Here is a 13,819-nt window from a genome sequence, read left to right as displayed (position 1 = left end):
CAGCTGAGGAGTCATTGGTTATTCACAGGTTATAATCAGTAATTGCAGGAAAGGGTGCACGGCCTTTTTCGTCCCTTTTTTTGGTGGTTATTTATTGGTTACAATATCAAAACTAACGCAGCTGTTGGCTGACAGATGTCAGAGTGACAGCTATGAGAGTTTGCGTGGGCGTGCGACTTTTGCGTGTTTGGCTGAAACATTTGGCATTGTCACATTTTCCACACAAGTCTGACAGTCACTGATGATAAACTGTAATCTTGTAACAGATGTTTGTCATCAGTCATCACATCACAGAAAGCACTGCTGTTACTAATTTTTTTTCAGTTACTGACTGATAGTAGAACATTTCTCGAATGCTTTCATGATTTTTTTTCTTTTACAAAATCTTTTTCTGCACAAAAGGACACAGTGCGTCTGGCTGATTCCTAAAACCAATAAGCCATCGGACACTTCAACCTCCACTTGGCATGGCGATGAGGCCCTATCAACGCCTCTGAGATGTAAAACTCAGGCTCATTGTTTCATTATTTCATTAATTATTTGACCTAATTATTAAGAGGAGGTTCCACTCAGCAGCTGCTATTGGCTGAGACATGTTTGAAGCTGCTGTAAACACGCAACAACGGCACACCTGGGACTGAATCACAGTGAATTTCAATGTTAGGTACGCTGATGGAAAACTGCCACTCACGCTGGTAATTATACACTCCTGTTTTGCCTAGCAACTGCAGTGTTTTCTTTAGCGACAGCCTGCATTTCTGCTGGTTGTAGAGTATCGTGCTTTTTAATCATTATTTAGTTAAATACAGTACAATGATGTAACCTTTAATTGGATGGTAAAGGAACCGCTCTTTATTCAACCAAAGCTAAGACGTGCATTATTAGTTTTTGCATTTGTAAGTGGCACACACGAGCAATATGTTTTATTGTGTTTTAATACATTCAGAGCTATTTTATCTGTATTTGTTAGAGCATGTGGATTAGACTGCTCGCAAAATGCCACATCTGCAACCGAGACATCCGTTTGAAATTGTGTGTGTGTTTAATATGTGGAGCAGTCGGACGATGTGATGGGACTTGTCTAGAAGGCACAACCAGCATGATTTGAAGCAGTGATGGAAGGTAAAGGTGTTCAAACCTCTTTCATTGCTAATGCAATGTCCTCTGTGCCCACAAGGGAGAGTTGTTAGTCAAGAGATCACAACTCATGCATTTGCACAAAACATGTCCTGTGTGGCACAAAATATGTCCTCTATGACACCTCCCGTCATCAAGAAGCATTTAGGATACGCAGATGACAAGCAGAGACATAACTATGCGTGCAAGAAAACACATAAGAACAGACAAAGTTATTGGAGTTAAGAACAAATCACGATACAGACGGTGATGAAGACTATTGTATTTAAGGACAAACACATGCAAGCAAACAGCAAATGACGCTGAACCAGTTCTGTGTCATTACACACTGATCTGAGTACACACGCATGCCAAAACAAAATCCTTTGAATCCTTTATTCAGATCCAAACGTTGTTGATTTATAGGTGCACTAACACTCCCTGTGTAAATGGAAGATTCCATGCTTAGTAGAAATAATTTCATCCTATGACCTTTTGTCTTTATGTATGCAACCATATTTCTAGGAAAACATAAATACAGCACAATTTGCAAGTTTGGTTTAGATCAGACTAAATGCAAACATTCTTCTTTTAGAGGATCTGGGCTGGATTATCTGATGGGCATGCTGGGTATGTGTCCAGGGGATCACCACAGTTGTAGACTGTAGACTGCAAGATCAAAACCATAAATAAATAAATAAACTTACTAAAATTTTATTCTCTTATGTATGTATGTATATCTTTTCTATCGGCAGAATGCAGTGGTCCTTTTTCCACCAAAAAATGGATGTGCCACTTTCATGAAAATGGCCATTTTTGCCCTGCAGTTAAAGGACTCCTGCAGCTCACAACTGAAAAGGGAGGTAACCAGGAGAATTTTCTAGGGAATATTTCCTGAAATACATCTTATTTTTCATATTTCATAAAAAAACCCCTGTATTCTTTTTGTCACATCCCAAAAGTGTGCTTTTCCCCAAAAAAGCTCTGAGCTTTACTTTATCATTAATCATTGTTTTTAGCACTCATCTGGCAGCAGGACTGTGCACAAGTGTAACAGATAGAGCAAAGTGTTCCTGGCAAGTGGTGCCGAACGGAAGTAAAGGAGGAGATCATCAGGGTGACAACCAGACAGAGAGGCAGGGAGGAGACAACAACAGGTGTGTGTGTGTAAAGACAATAAAATTAAATGCAGTATTATCCTGTTAAAAATGTGAAAAAGCTCTGCTTGCTCAACTTTCCATTTCATATCAGACACATTTGAAAGATTTTAGTGAAACAGTTCACTCTGAAAGTTACTTTTCTTTTTCCAGTAAGCCACAGCGCTCTCTATTGAAAACTCTTCTCTGTACATGTACAGTATCCACATGTTTCTGTATGATATGTCTAACTATTGAAGAAATGAAAGGGCCCAACTTACACAAACTGGTTAGAGGCCACCGGATATTTGTACCCAGGGGTCTGTAACTTGATAATCCGGGCACGTGGATGATGGTTACACAAAACTATCGGCTATTAATATTTATTGTGATGTTTATCTCATGGTGATTTTTATCCTTTAAACCCAAAACAATGTAAGTAAAAAGAAACGTCCTCTCTCTCTCCATTACTCCCTGTCTCCCAAAAGCAAGAGAGTGGGATAAAATCAAGTGCCAAATAAATAAAAAGGTCTTGCCAGAGGCACTTACACTGCAATCTTCTGGAAATCATGTCTTAGCTCAGCTAGTCCACTCAAGTCATATAGGAGAATGGGCTGCGAATCAAAGCCAGAACTGCAAAGCCCTGCAGTCATTTGAAAGATAGGGAGTGAGGAAGACATAATAATGATCCATTAGCTTTCTCTCTTTGCATTTTCTTAAGATCTGCCTCTTATGGTAAGATAAATCAGCTTACTAGCATGACTGAAACAGAGTCTATAAGCACGCATTCCCACTTCCCTCCTTTTCAGTTTCCTTTTGTTATTCATGTAGAGGATTCACAGTCGCATGTAAATCAACACTATTATGGTGGAGAAATTTCATGAAACACTCTTAGATCCAATATTGTGCCTGGTCGCCTTGATGATCACAACAACGGCATGCTGTCAAGGAGCAGAGTCCTTCCCTGTGCCATGAGCCCTGTATGTGGTGATTATAATTACAATAACAATGTCAATATTCATCCTTTCAAAACAAAAGCTCATTGGCATGGTGTCAGTAACAGAAAGAGCTGATCCCCTCTCTGGCACTTAATAGTTTCTCTCTTGCTTTTTGTCTTGGTTTATGGTTTTTCTGGTTCTAATTTAGCCATCCTAATCACGAAAACATCAGCACGCTGCTGCTGGAGACTAATCCAAGAGGTGAAACGTGCCCCTAAAAATTCCATCTTCGCTCAAGTGGACCAACACAACAAGTAACATGGAGTAGACAGAGGCAGACTTCTCAGCTGCCAGATCAAATGGCAGCATTATTGGAGACAGACTGCAAACAGCTCTGCAGATCCCGGTTTTGTTGTGGTCGTCCCAGTAAGCACGCAAGCTGAGGTGCGCCTCATTCTTTGTGTTCCAACTTTAGGTGAACACATACATGCTTATCCTCTGACTTTTCACTCTTTACAGAAACATTTAGCTGTGTTGGGTCTCTTCATTTATTTTTTTCTTCTTCTTCTTCATTTTTTTGTTTGTTTTTGTTTTGTTTTTACAGTCCACGTATGAGGAAGAGTTGAATTGTGTAGGGTTGGAACATATCTCGGGGCATTCAGTTGAATGATTGCTGTCTACATATTCTCTGCCATTTCATTCCCCATCTTCTGGAAGCTGGCAGCCCCTCGGACTGCACATAATTTGAATCATGAGTCTCTATTTCTACGCAGCAGATGTTTCCCCATGTCAGCAGGCCTCCTGACAAAGCAAGATGGAGAACCCGCCTCTTTTAAAGTGTTGCACATGAGTCCCCCCTTCTCCCCTTTCTGTCGCTCTGCCCACACGAACCTTTGTGATCCCATGGGATACTGTCCCATGTCCTATCCTGATAGTGGGTAAGCATATTTTAATCAATGCCTGCGTTTGCACAGAAGTATGCAGGAGTGACACACAGGAACACAAAGACAGTGACTTGTTGTATTTTTGTGGTTGGCTTGATGACTAATTTATCCTGAAACATAGACTGGGATCCTGGAACCGCTCTGAAAGCCTGGTAAGAGACCCTAATGGAAGGTGATTAATAGTCAACTGGGGCAAATGATTGCTATGATACTGGTATCATTACTGATGAAACGTTATTGAAGTTGACATAATGGATAATCACATTTCTTTTGCTTACATAATTCCAAGCCAGGGTGAGAAGTCAGGGTGCAGGAATGGTGATTTGAATTACCCTTTTGTTTCAAACAAAAATGGTGCTGCAATATTGCAGTGTGTTTTGTGGGTTTTTATATTAACTAGTATGCCATCTTAATTTCAGGGAAAAAAGTATTTTACACACACACACACACACACACACACACACACACACACACACACACACACACACACACACACATATATATATGTATATATATATATACACATATATACATATATATATATATATATATATATATATATATATATATATATATATATATATATATATATATATATATATATACATATATATACACACACACATATATATATATATATATGTCTCACCTGTAATAATAAATCTAGTGTCATTATTGTGGAATATTTTGCAAGGCCTATAAGGAAGAAAGAAAGCAAAATGAAAGAAAAAAACAAATGTGACGGTACTCCTAATAAATAAATAAATTCATAAATAAATATGTAAATAAAATTCGTTCGGGAAACTATGAGATTTTATTTTATTTTTATTTTTATTCCATGACGTTGTGATGTTAAACCATGTCTAATTCTTTTAATTCTACATTTTGTTTTGGCTTTGAGGGTTTAAAAAAATTAAATCACGTTTAAGAGCGAAGTTTAGCGCACAGGTTCTAAGATTCTAATACACCTCCCAAAGGTATTATCGTTGCACAATTTTAAAATAAGTATTAATTCAGAAAAACTAGCTTTCTAATTCAAATACTTAAAAAAAAACATACAGACACAACAAATAGCAATAAATAATATCGTATTCAATATCTCCAAAAAGCATGTAGAAAAAAAAATCACGATACGGATAATGAAAATGTAATTTAAAATTTTGTAAGTCTGTGTTGATGCTGAAAAAACAAAAACTCGTTGACTCTGGTGTGCAGTCTGAAGTCTGAAGCGCTAATTGGGGTCGACATGTTTTCAAACTCCCCTTTGGAGAGACCTGGAGAAATGGTTTCAAAGAAAAATCATCTCCTCAAATGGCCCCATGCAATATTTCCTCCTCTTGCCGGCAAATGAGTCTGGGTGGAAGAAAATTGCAGGGGTCATTAGACCAAAAGAAAAAAAAAGAAAGGAAAGAAAAACGTGTCACAGTTTTCTGTAGGTATCTTAAGCAGAGCGAGAGGATGTATCAATTTTACTTGATAGTCCCAATTAAGCTGTTAGAGTCTTCCGCCTGAAACGGCTTTTGCGCGGAAACGCTTTTGAATCTTTGATCAAAGTTGGGTCAAATTGATAGAGTCGGACGTTTAAAGTCGCGGAACAATCGCTTATTTTAAGAGTTGTTTTATAATCTTCCAACAATACTAAGAAAAAAAAGGGGGAATTTAAAATGATTGAATTTTTAGACTTGTCAGTGGGTTAATAGACAGAGAGAAAGAGAGAGAGCGAGAGAAACGAGGATGGAGTGAATTTCACAAGGTGACACAATAAATCACATCAGGACATTTTTAGACTTAAATTAACTCCAATTGAAAATATTTTCCCGCCACTGCATGGCGCTAGGGAACTGCGAGACAGGAGGGCACGCGCGCTTTCATTGCAGACTTAAACAAATAAACAAATAACGCAGATAATTTCAAAATGGTCTGTTTAATAAATTAGGTCAAATTATGTGAACATTCCACTAGAAAATAGGACACTTATCACAAGCAAACGAACACATGCAAGAACGATACAAATATTTAACTTAATTGAGAATTTTTTGAAATAACAATAAGAAATAAAATAAGTCAATAAAAATCTGCGAATTTATTTGTATTGTCAAAAATTTTAAAAAAGAGAGAGGGAGAGAAACGGCAAAAGGCACCTTTTCACTTCCAGATCGTTTTCAAATAGAAATGAAATAAAGTTTTAGGTCTCAGTATCAGGAAATGACAATGCACGCGCACAGAAACAAATCACTCAGAAATATTAGGATATTATGCTGCTCGGTTAGTTTTGGTAAAGCATAAAGATGAATGACTGAATGAATGAAAAAAAAATACATGCCTGATGTCTCGTCTTCATAACATTTTAGATGGCTGAGGCTTAGTTCAAGTGAGCTGACGCTATCGGACTCGGGCCTGCTGTCTCTCTGCTCCCGCACGGTGCAGACTGTGTACTTGCTCCCTACCTGGCGCCGCTGCGGCAGGATACATGACTGTACAGTGGTCGGCTGACACACACACACACACACACACACACACACACACACACACACACACAGGCACAAAGGCACTCACTCTGCGCTGCAGCTGCAAACACCTGAACAAAATATATAACATCAAAGTGCTACAGCGATTTGAGCCTGAAAGACAGGAAAATCATCACAGCAAATTGACGTCCCTCATTGTAAATGCACCGGTGTTTTCCACATTACAGTAGGCTGCTGCCCCCCTCCTCCTCCTGCTTTTGCTGCTCTCTCATTCACAGAGCTCAATAGAATGGATCAGCAAGAGTCGCACAAACAGCCGGCCCGTTGACATCATCATGAAAGCCTTTCCTCTGTTTGACATTGTCACTGTGCGGGACAGTTACTTTGCATTACCACAGTTTCAGACGGCGGCTTCGCCTCCAGTTTCCCGGCGCCCGTCACTAAACAGCACTGCAACGAGCGACGAGCAATCAGCAGATTAAACGAGATGTAGCAGCACGCGTTCAATCTGGACTTCAAATTCAGAGAATAATGGTTCAAATTTGGAGCCAGGAAGCGCCAGATGCAATGGTCAGTAGAATAGCCTAAATAGTCAAGCTAGAAAAAGCTGCTAGACTATAGTCCTAACCTGTTTTGGTTAAAAAAAAGAAAAAGAAAAAAAAAGAATGCAAATATTTTGAAAGTTTGATTAGAAATTAATTACAACTATTCTGTGCAGCTAATGGACCTGCATGCATTAAAAAAAAGCAAGAACAAAAACCCCCAATAAAAAACAAATTCTTTTAATCATGTTAATAGCTCAGGTGGCATGTTCTTTTCTGGTACAGCATTAATATATGTAAAACATATGACACGTGCTTACCTGTGCACACTATGGCTATTTTAACATATACACACTCACAGCGAAATCTCATAGCGTGGCAGACGTTCAACAATTTTGCATGAACTTGCTGTTTTACCTGAGTTTTGCTTGAAGGAGCAGACAGTGCAGGGTGATTTGCATAGCTCTCCAGGTTTACATTCAGCCGCTCATGAAGCTCAGACTACAGCAAATTTCTACAATATTATGACTCGTGTGAAAGATTCTTATGTCTAAACAAACTCTGCCTGTGATGGATGGATCATGAGTTAAACTGTTACAAATCCCATTCACGAGGACTCTCACGTTTCATGGAGTCTTTACAGGTAAATGCACATCACTACATAATGTATGAAAACAGTCAGCGGCAAACCGAGCGATGACGAATGTGTGATAAGAAGGGCCGAGTTTGACGCAAATGCAATGACACCTGAGGTTCTCTACGTTCAACTTGACAGAGCAGCAACTGTTTACACTGGCTTCTACGCCTGCGTCTGTATGGACTGAAAAACCAGGAGATCAAATACTTGCGCTAACACACACACACACACACACACATTTGTCACCGGTTGGGTATTCATAAACAGAAAAAGCTCAGTGCATACAGTCTGTGTTTGCTTAAAAAAAAGAAGAGGAATTCTTTCAAATGAGCATGTAAAAGAAGGTACAAAGACGAAAGCAAAATGTGCACATAAATATGGACAAACATACATTCAGATGACCGCATCTACAACAAACACACAATCACATGAATGTATGATACTGCAAAAATTGCCAAGACTAATTCAGCTGTCAAACTCTCAGTTTCTCTACCCTTATCTGACCCGCAAATCTACCAGTGCATCCTCGGTCTTCCACAAAGAACTTCATTTTTCCTCCTCTGTGTTTTTTCTAAGCTGCTGGGATCACGTCTGGGGAAGAGACCACGCACCACCCCCACCCTCACCCTTATCCCCTCAAAGAACAGCCTTGTTTGGAGCTGCCTGTCAGTCAGGAAAAAGTGCTCCTTGTTCCGTCTGTTCAGCTCATATCATCACCCAAAGATACCCCTTTTCCCCGGATCTCGTGCTCCCAAAATGGGTCTCCAAATCTGATTATTGATGTGCTTCATCAGGTTGAGAGATTTTGCCCGATGGCGTATTGACATTTGACTTGTGATTTATCCTCTCTCCCTCTCACCTGCAAATAGAGCGCTCCAGCTGGCAGCTATTTTTCCCCAAAACCTGTGGGGAGATTGTGGCTCAAAGAGTTGGCAGTCTTGTAACTGGAAGGTTGTCGGTTCGAGCCCCGGCTCGGACAGTCTCGGTCGTTGTGTCCTTGGGCAAGACACTTCACCTACTGCCTACTGATGATGGCCAAAGGGGCCACTGGTGTGATGTGGCAGCCTCGCTTCTGTCAGTCTGCCCCAGGGCAGCTGTGGCTACAATTGTAGCTTGCCTCCACCCGTGTGTGTGTGAATGAATAGTGGAATTGTACAGTGCTTTGAGGGCCCCGAAAAGCGCTATATAAATGCAATCCGTTATTATTATTACTGACTTTATTTCACACAAGCAAAGAACCTCACTTCTAATTTCTTGCTGGAAGACACTGACAGAAACACAAAAACACTTTTCACAGATAAACTTTGTAGCTATAGACACAAAAAAAGTGCCACAATAATGTTGCAATACTTTGACCTAGATAGCTAGAAATAATTTTTTTTCTGTTGCTAAAAGCCATTATTTGAAGGATCTCATTCACTCTGACACTATAACCATCCTACCTATCCCATCTGAGTGACACACCTCCACACCATTTCCATTAGCTGCCACGAAGGGTGGAGGAGTTTCTGAAGGTAAGAAGCAGATCTAAAGCGACAGCCAAATGGAAAATCCTGGACACACTTAAAGAGACGGAAAACGGAGTAAAAACACTCAGGTTGAAAGTTACTTCTTCTACCGCTATTCATGTGCTTATGGCTTTGCATTTTTCTTCTTAATCAGTTATCCCTCTCCTCTTTGTCAGCACTGATTTGATTGTAAAGTCAATTTTTCATGCGGACAACTGAGGACAGTGACAGGATTGCTTCTCATTAAAATTTGCTGTGGCTCGTCTCATTTGGGGGTTAAAGGAGGAAAAGCGTGTGATTGTAAAAAGTTACATTTTCCATGGAAAAGTTCAGTTTTCTTCCTGTTTCCTGACAACTGGGCCAACAAGTGGTTTGTTGTTACTGCTTAGTATTACGATGAAACGGATGACAAAATTTGCTGAATTCCTAACAAAAACAATTATTTTTCTCTCTCTAAAAAAAAAAAAAGAATAGAAATGGGAAATTGTGAAGCACTGTGAATGATGATGTCCTTCAAGAAAAATAAATAAATATTGACAGGATGTCTTTTTCACAGTATAATAAAATATTTGGGAAAATGAGATTTTATATGTTAAAATGGAATTCATATATTCAGAATATTGTTATTGTTATTTGTGTTTGACTTTAATAGTTGTGGATGTGGGATATGTAATTTGCTTTCCGGTGTTTATGGCTGAGATTGCTATATTTAAGTTTAGCTTGCAATGGACAGACATGCCCAAGACTCCCATGGCATTAAATCACCTCTTGCCATCTTCATAAAATGTGGAGTACGACAGCACCGTGCAGTCCAGCGAGCAGAGGAAGTGTTTATCTTGTTTAGGAAAGAAAAGAAATTGAAGTCGGCGTGCACGGCTGAGGAAATGCTTTTAGAATTTAGAGTAATAAACTATTTAGGAGATTATGGTTGGAACACTGAAAGAACATATAATAGACATCAAACAAATAACAGTACTGTAAATCATGTATGCTGTATAGTACCATAATTTTTTTTGAGCATTGATTGTTATTGATTACAGTAAGCAGACTGTAAAATAACAAGTGAAACACTTAACTGTAAAGTGACATTTTCAACAGTGTAGCCTTATTGAAAAGGAAAGTTTAAGCAAAGATGCCTTTTTTAAATACCGTACTCAAGCAAAACAGTATCTTCCACACATTTATGTGACATCTGTTCTAGATGGCATTGAGTAAGACTGATATCCTGAGGAAGGGAAACCTCCTGTGTTCAGCCAACGGTGCCAATTAAACAGCTTTTCTGTAGTATGGAAATCTTATACTCTTTGGATTGAAAAAAAAAAAAAAGAGAATGTAATAAAGGCAAAAATTATATTTTTGGAAAATGAGGAATGAATAAATATTTTATATTATATGTATATATATATATATATATATATATATATATATATATATATATATATATATATATATATATAGTATATGAAGTCTGCCATTCTGTGGATCTCCTAACTGGTTCCATTGTGTTTGAAGGACACGTGACATTGCGTGTATCAGTGTGGATTAACATTTGTTTATGTTTTGCCTGAGAGGGTTCAACATCCTGCCCATTAGTTCACACTTCCATATACACTCCCTCCACTTTGCTTTCCCAACAAAGCAACAAGCTTTCATGTGACACGCTTTCTGTCTACTTCCCTCATCTCTTATGGAAACACACCATGGCCCTCACCGCCCTCCATCAGCAGCCCCACTGATCAAAGACGCTGACAATACAACTAAATTTAGAACAAGCACCTGCAACCGCTGCACTGAAAGTGTATGCATTAAGTCTGTTTGTATGTTTGCGAATGTGCAAGTGCTGGTTTATTTTATCAGTGCATGTGTGCGTAGTGTACGTGCTTATTCCTACCCTTACTCACACACAGTACACAACATTCACAAAAGCTTTGTATTTTCTCTGGGCTCCAAATTGCATCTTCTCTTTGTTGTAGCAGCCACAGCTCAGAGAAATCCTGGTAAATTACTATGAAATTAAAGTAATGTTCAAAACTTTGCCCATTACATATTTCTGAAATATTTTATCTGTGTGTGTAAATGTGCTACATCAACCTGTGACACTTCTAGGGGTAAAGGTTCTATGATCTTGGCCTCCACGCCCATGTAAACGCTACTGCTTATTTCTTGAGTTGCCAGGGCAGGCAACCAAAAGCTCACCAATATTTTCCTCCCAGAATGGCCATTGTGCAATTACAAAGCATGCATTCAGTTGAATGTCCTTTCTCATCATGACCACATTTAAAGATAAATTGGCTGCGCTCCTCATGTCCATGGGTTTTATTTGGCTGAACCACTCCAGCGGATGGAGCCCCCCCACCACTCGTTTTACTGTGTTACTCTTTTTCGATGATGTCTCTGGAGAATGTCCAACCATTAGAAGCCAGCAAAAAAACAGGTCTGAAGACATGAAATTCAGAAGAAAGAGGCACTGTATTTTGGTGTGGTGTATAGATTTGACTTAAATTTGATCCTTTACATTTTAGTACTCAGTAGACAACCTGACCTCCAGTGCTAATTGCTGATAGATATGTTATAACTGTATATTATGCCGCGTGTATATTCCTGCCTTTGCTTAATTACTGAATTCCCTGAAGCTAGCTGTGACACTGCAAAGTGCACATTTGGGTGAAAATGAGCGCACACTGAATTAGTACACAAGAGATTAAAATCTTACCTCTGAGTTTGCAGGTTGGTATGTTAATTTGGAGGTGGAAAATTGGCCAAAATGAACATTCAGGCCAGTTCATTACAACCTGTCCCTGTGTTTTGGCACAATTTCCTCCATCCAGCTGTTGACCTTGGGCAATAATAATGGGGAAAGCTGATGAAAGAATAGCGTATTACTTTAGCTATACTCTACTGGTCCAGCGTTTGAAGCTAACAGACAACATACAATAGAGGCGCTTTTTCTTTTGGTTGATTTTTTTCCTCACTTTTTTTTAAAGGGGTGAAACAGTAAGACTGCTGCTGTGACCACAAATGGAACCGTTAGAAATGATAATTTGTGTACTGGGAGCACTGTTTCATATTATGCACTATATTCACAAAAAACCCAAACCAAAAAAACCCCAACCTTTTTTGAAGATTAAAGTACTGTATAAATTCATTTTTGCTTTTAAAGGGTAACTAGTGGAAAGTATTTCCATTACTGCTGCTACCATTAGTCAGATATCTGCATGATTCTAACTTGCTTTGTCTTTCTCCTCCCACTAAGTCAGAGGGAAAGTGGTACATGAGGACATGAGAGTGAAGAAGAGCAGAGTAAAAGTGAGCATACAGGAGGCTAAAAGCATGTTTCTCTTTTTTTCCCTCCCACTCCTTGTCTTCCTACTTTAGGGCTTGGGGAGATAATGAGGGCCTTGGCTTTGTAAACATTATTTCTGGCATATTGCAGCGGGAAATCAGCTATTATTTATGGCCTGAATTTTAATAATCTGGGAGCTAACACACTTCAGAAAGAAGGAAAACAACACCGTGAAGCAAAAGCACAGACAAACATTGCTTTCCTACCCTCAGCGAGGAGGCCACTCGACAGGAACATCAAACGCTGGCTCTCTTGTGCCTGGTTCACGTTAATTGTACAGCTATTGTTCCCACATAGATTCCTGGAAAACCAAAGAAAGAGAAAATGGGAAGAGCGAGATAGATGGAAACTGAAAGATTGAAACTGAATGAATATGCCCTAAAACAATATTAGACTAACAAAGACTGTGGACTATACCCCCTCGGTAACACCAGCCGCAATGACAAAAAGGAGGCTATATGAGAACAGGTGTATTCTGCACATATACAGCTCATACAATTGATTGCCACGTGTGAGAAGAGGATATCTAGCTGTTTCAATTTACTGCTGTCTGTTCCTTTAAAGTGGTAACATTTTGTATTGTGACATAACTTAATTATTTTTTATTCAAAAATGACTATTTCGTTAACTTAAGGCAATGGTTAGTGAACAATTGTGGTTTTAGTTAAAGAAACAAAGAAGCAAACACTAGCATTCACTGCTACAACATTTAGCTAACATTTAGCATTTACCCTAGCTTTCTCCATTGCTCTGCATTCTCTTTAAATGCCACCAGGGGGCGATACTTATGACCACTTGTGTTCCTATGGAAGTCTCTGGGAAAACAACCCTCTGCCCCCAGACCTCTGTGAAAACGTTGGTGATGAGTTTATGGGCTCAGTCACTCATTTTGTGTCTTATTGAATAAGAAATAACTCCATTTTATAAATTTTACTGTTAACTTATGCCTTCTGCAGCTGCTCTGTCATGTTATTGTCTCACCAAAAGCACTTGTGTTGTGTTTTGTGAGATTTATTGTGTTATTTTTTGGTGGCGTTTTCTTAAGATGCAGTGCATTTGACCTCACAGTACAAACGTGCCATTCCTCATCATGTCAGAACATGAGTAACATCATGGTAGCTTCATCCATCTTTTACATTGTAAATGTAATGTCACTTATATAGTGTTTTTTTACTCTGAGTTCTTGA

This window comes from Copadichromis virginalis, linkage group LG7 (assembly GCF_057382275.1).
Source record: "Copadichromis virginalis isolate Kocher_CV1m ecotype Utaka linkage group LG7, C_Virginalis_male_GT1.1, whole genome shotgun sequence".
NCBI lineage: Eukaryota > Metazoa > Chordata > Actinopteri > Cichliformes > Cichlidae > Copadichromis > Copadichromis virginalis.
This window is presented reverse-complemented; position numbering follows the sequence as displayed.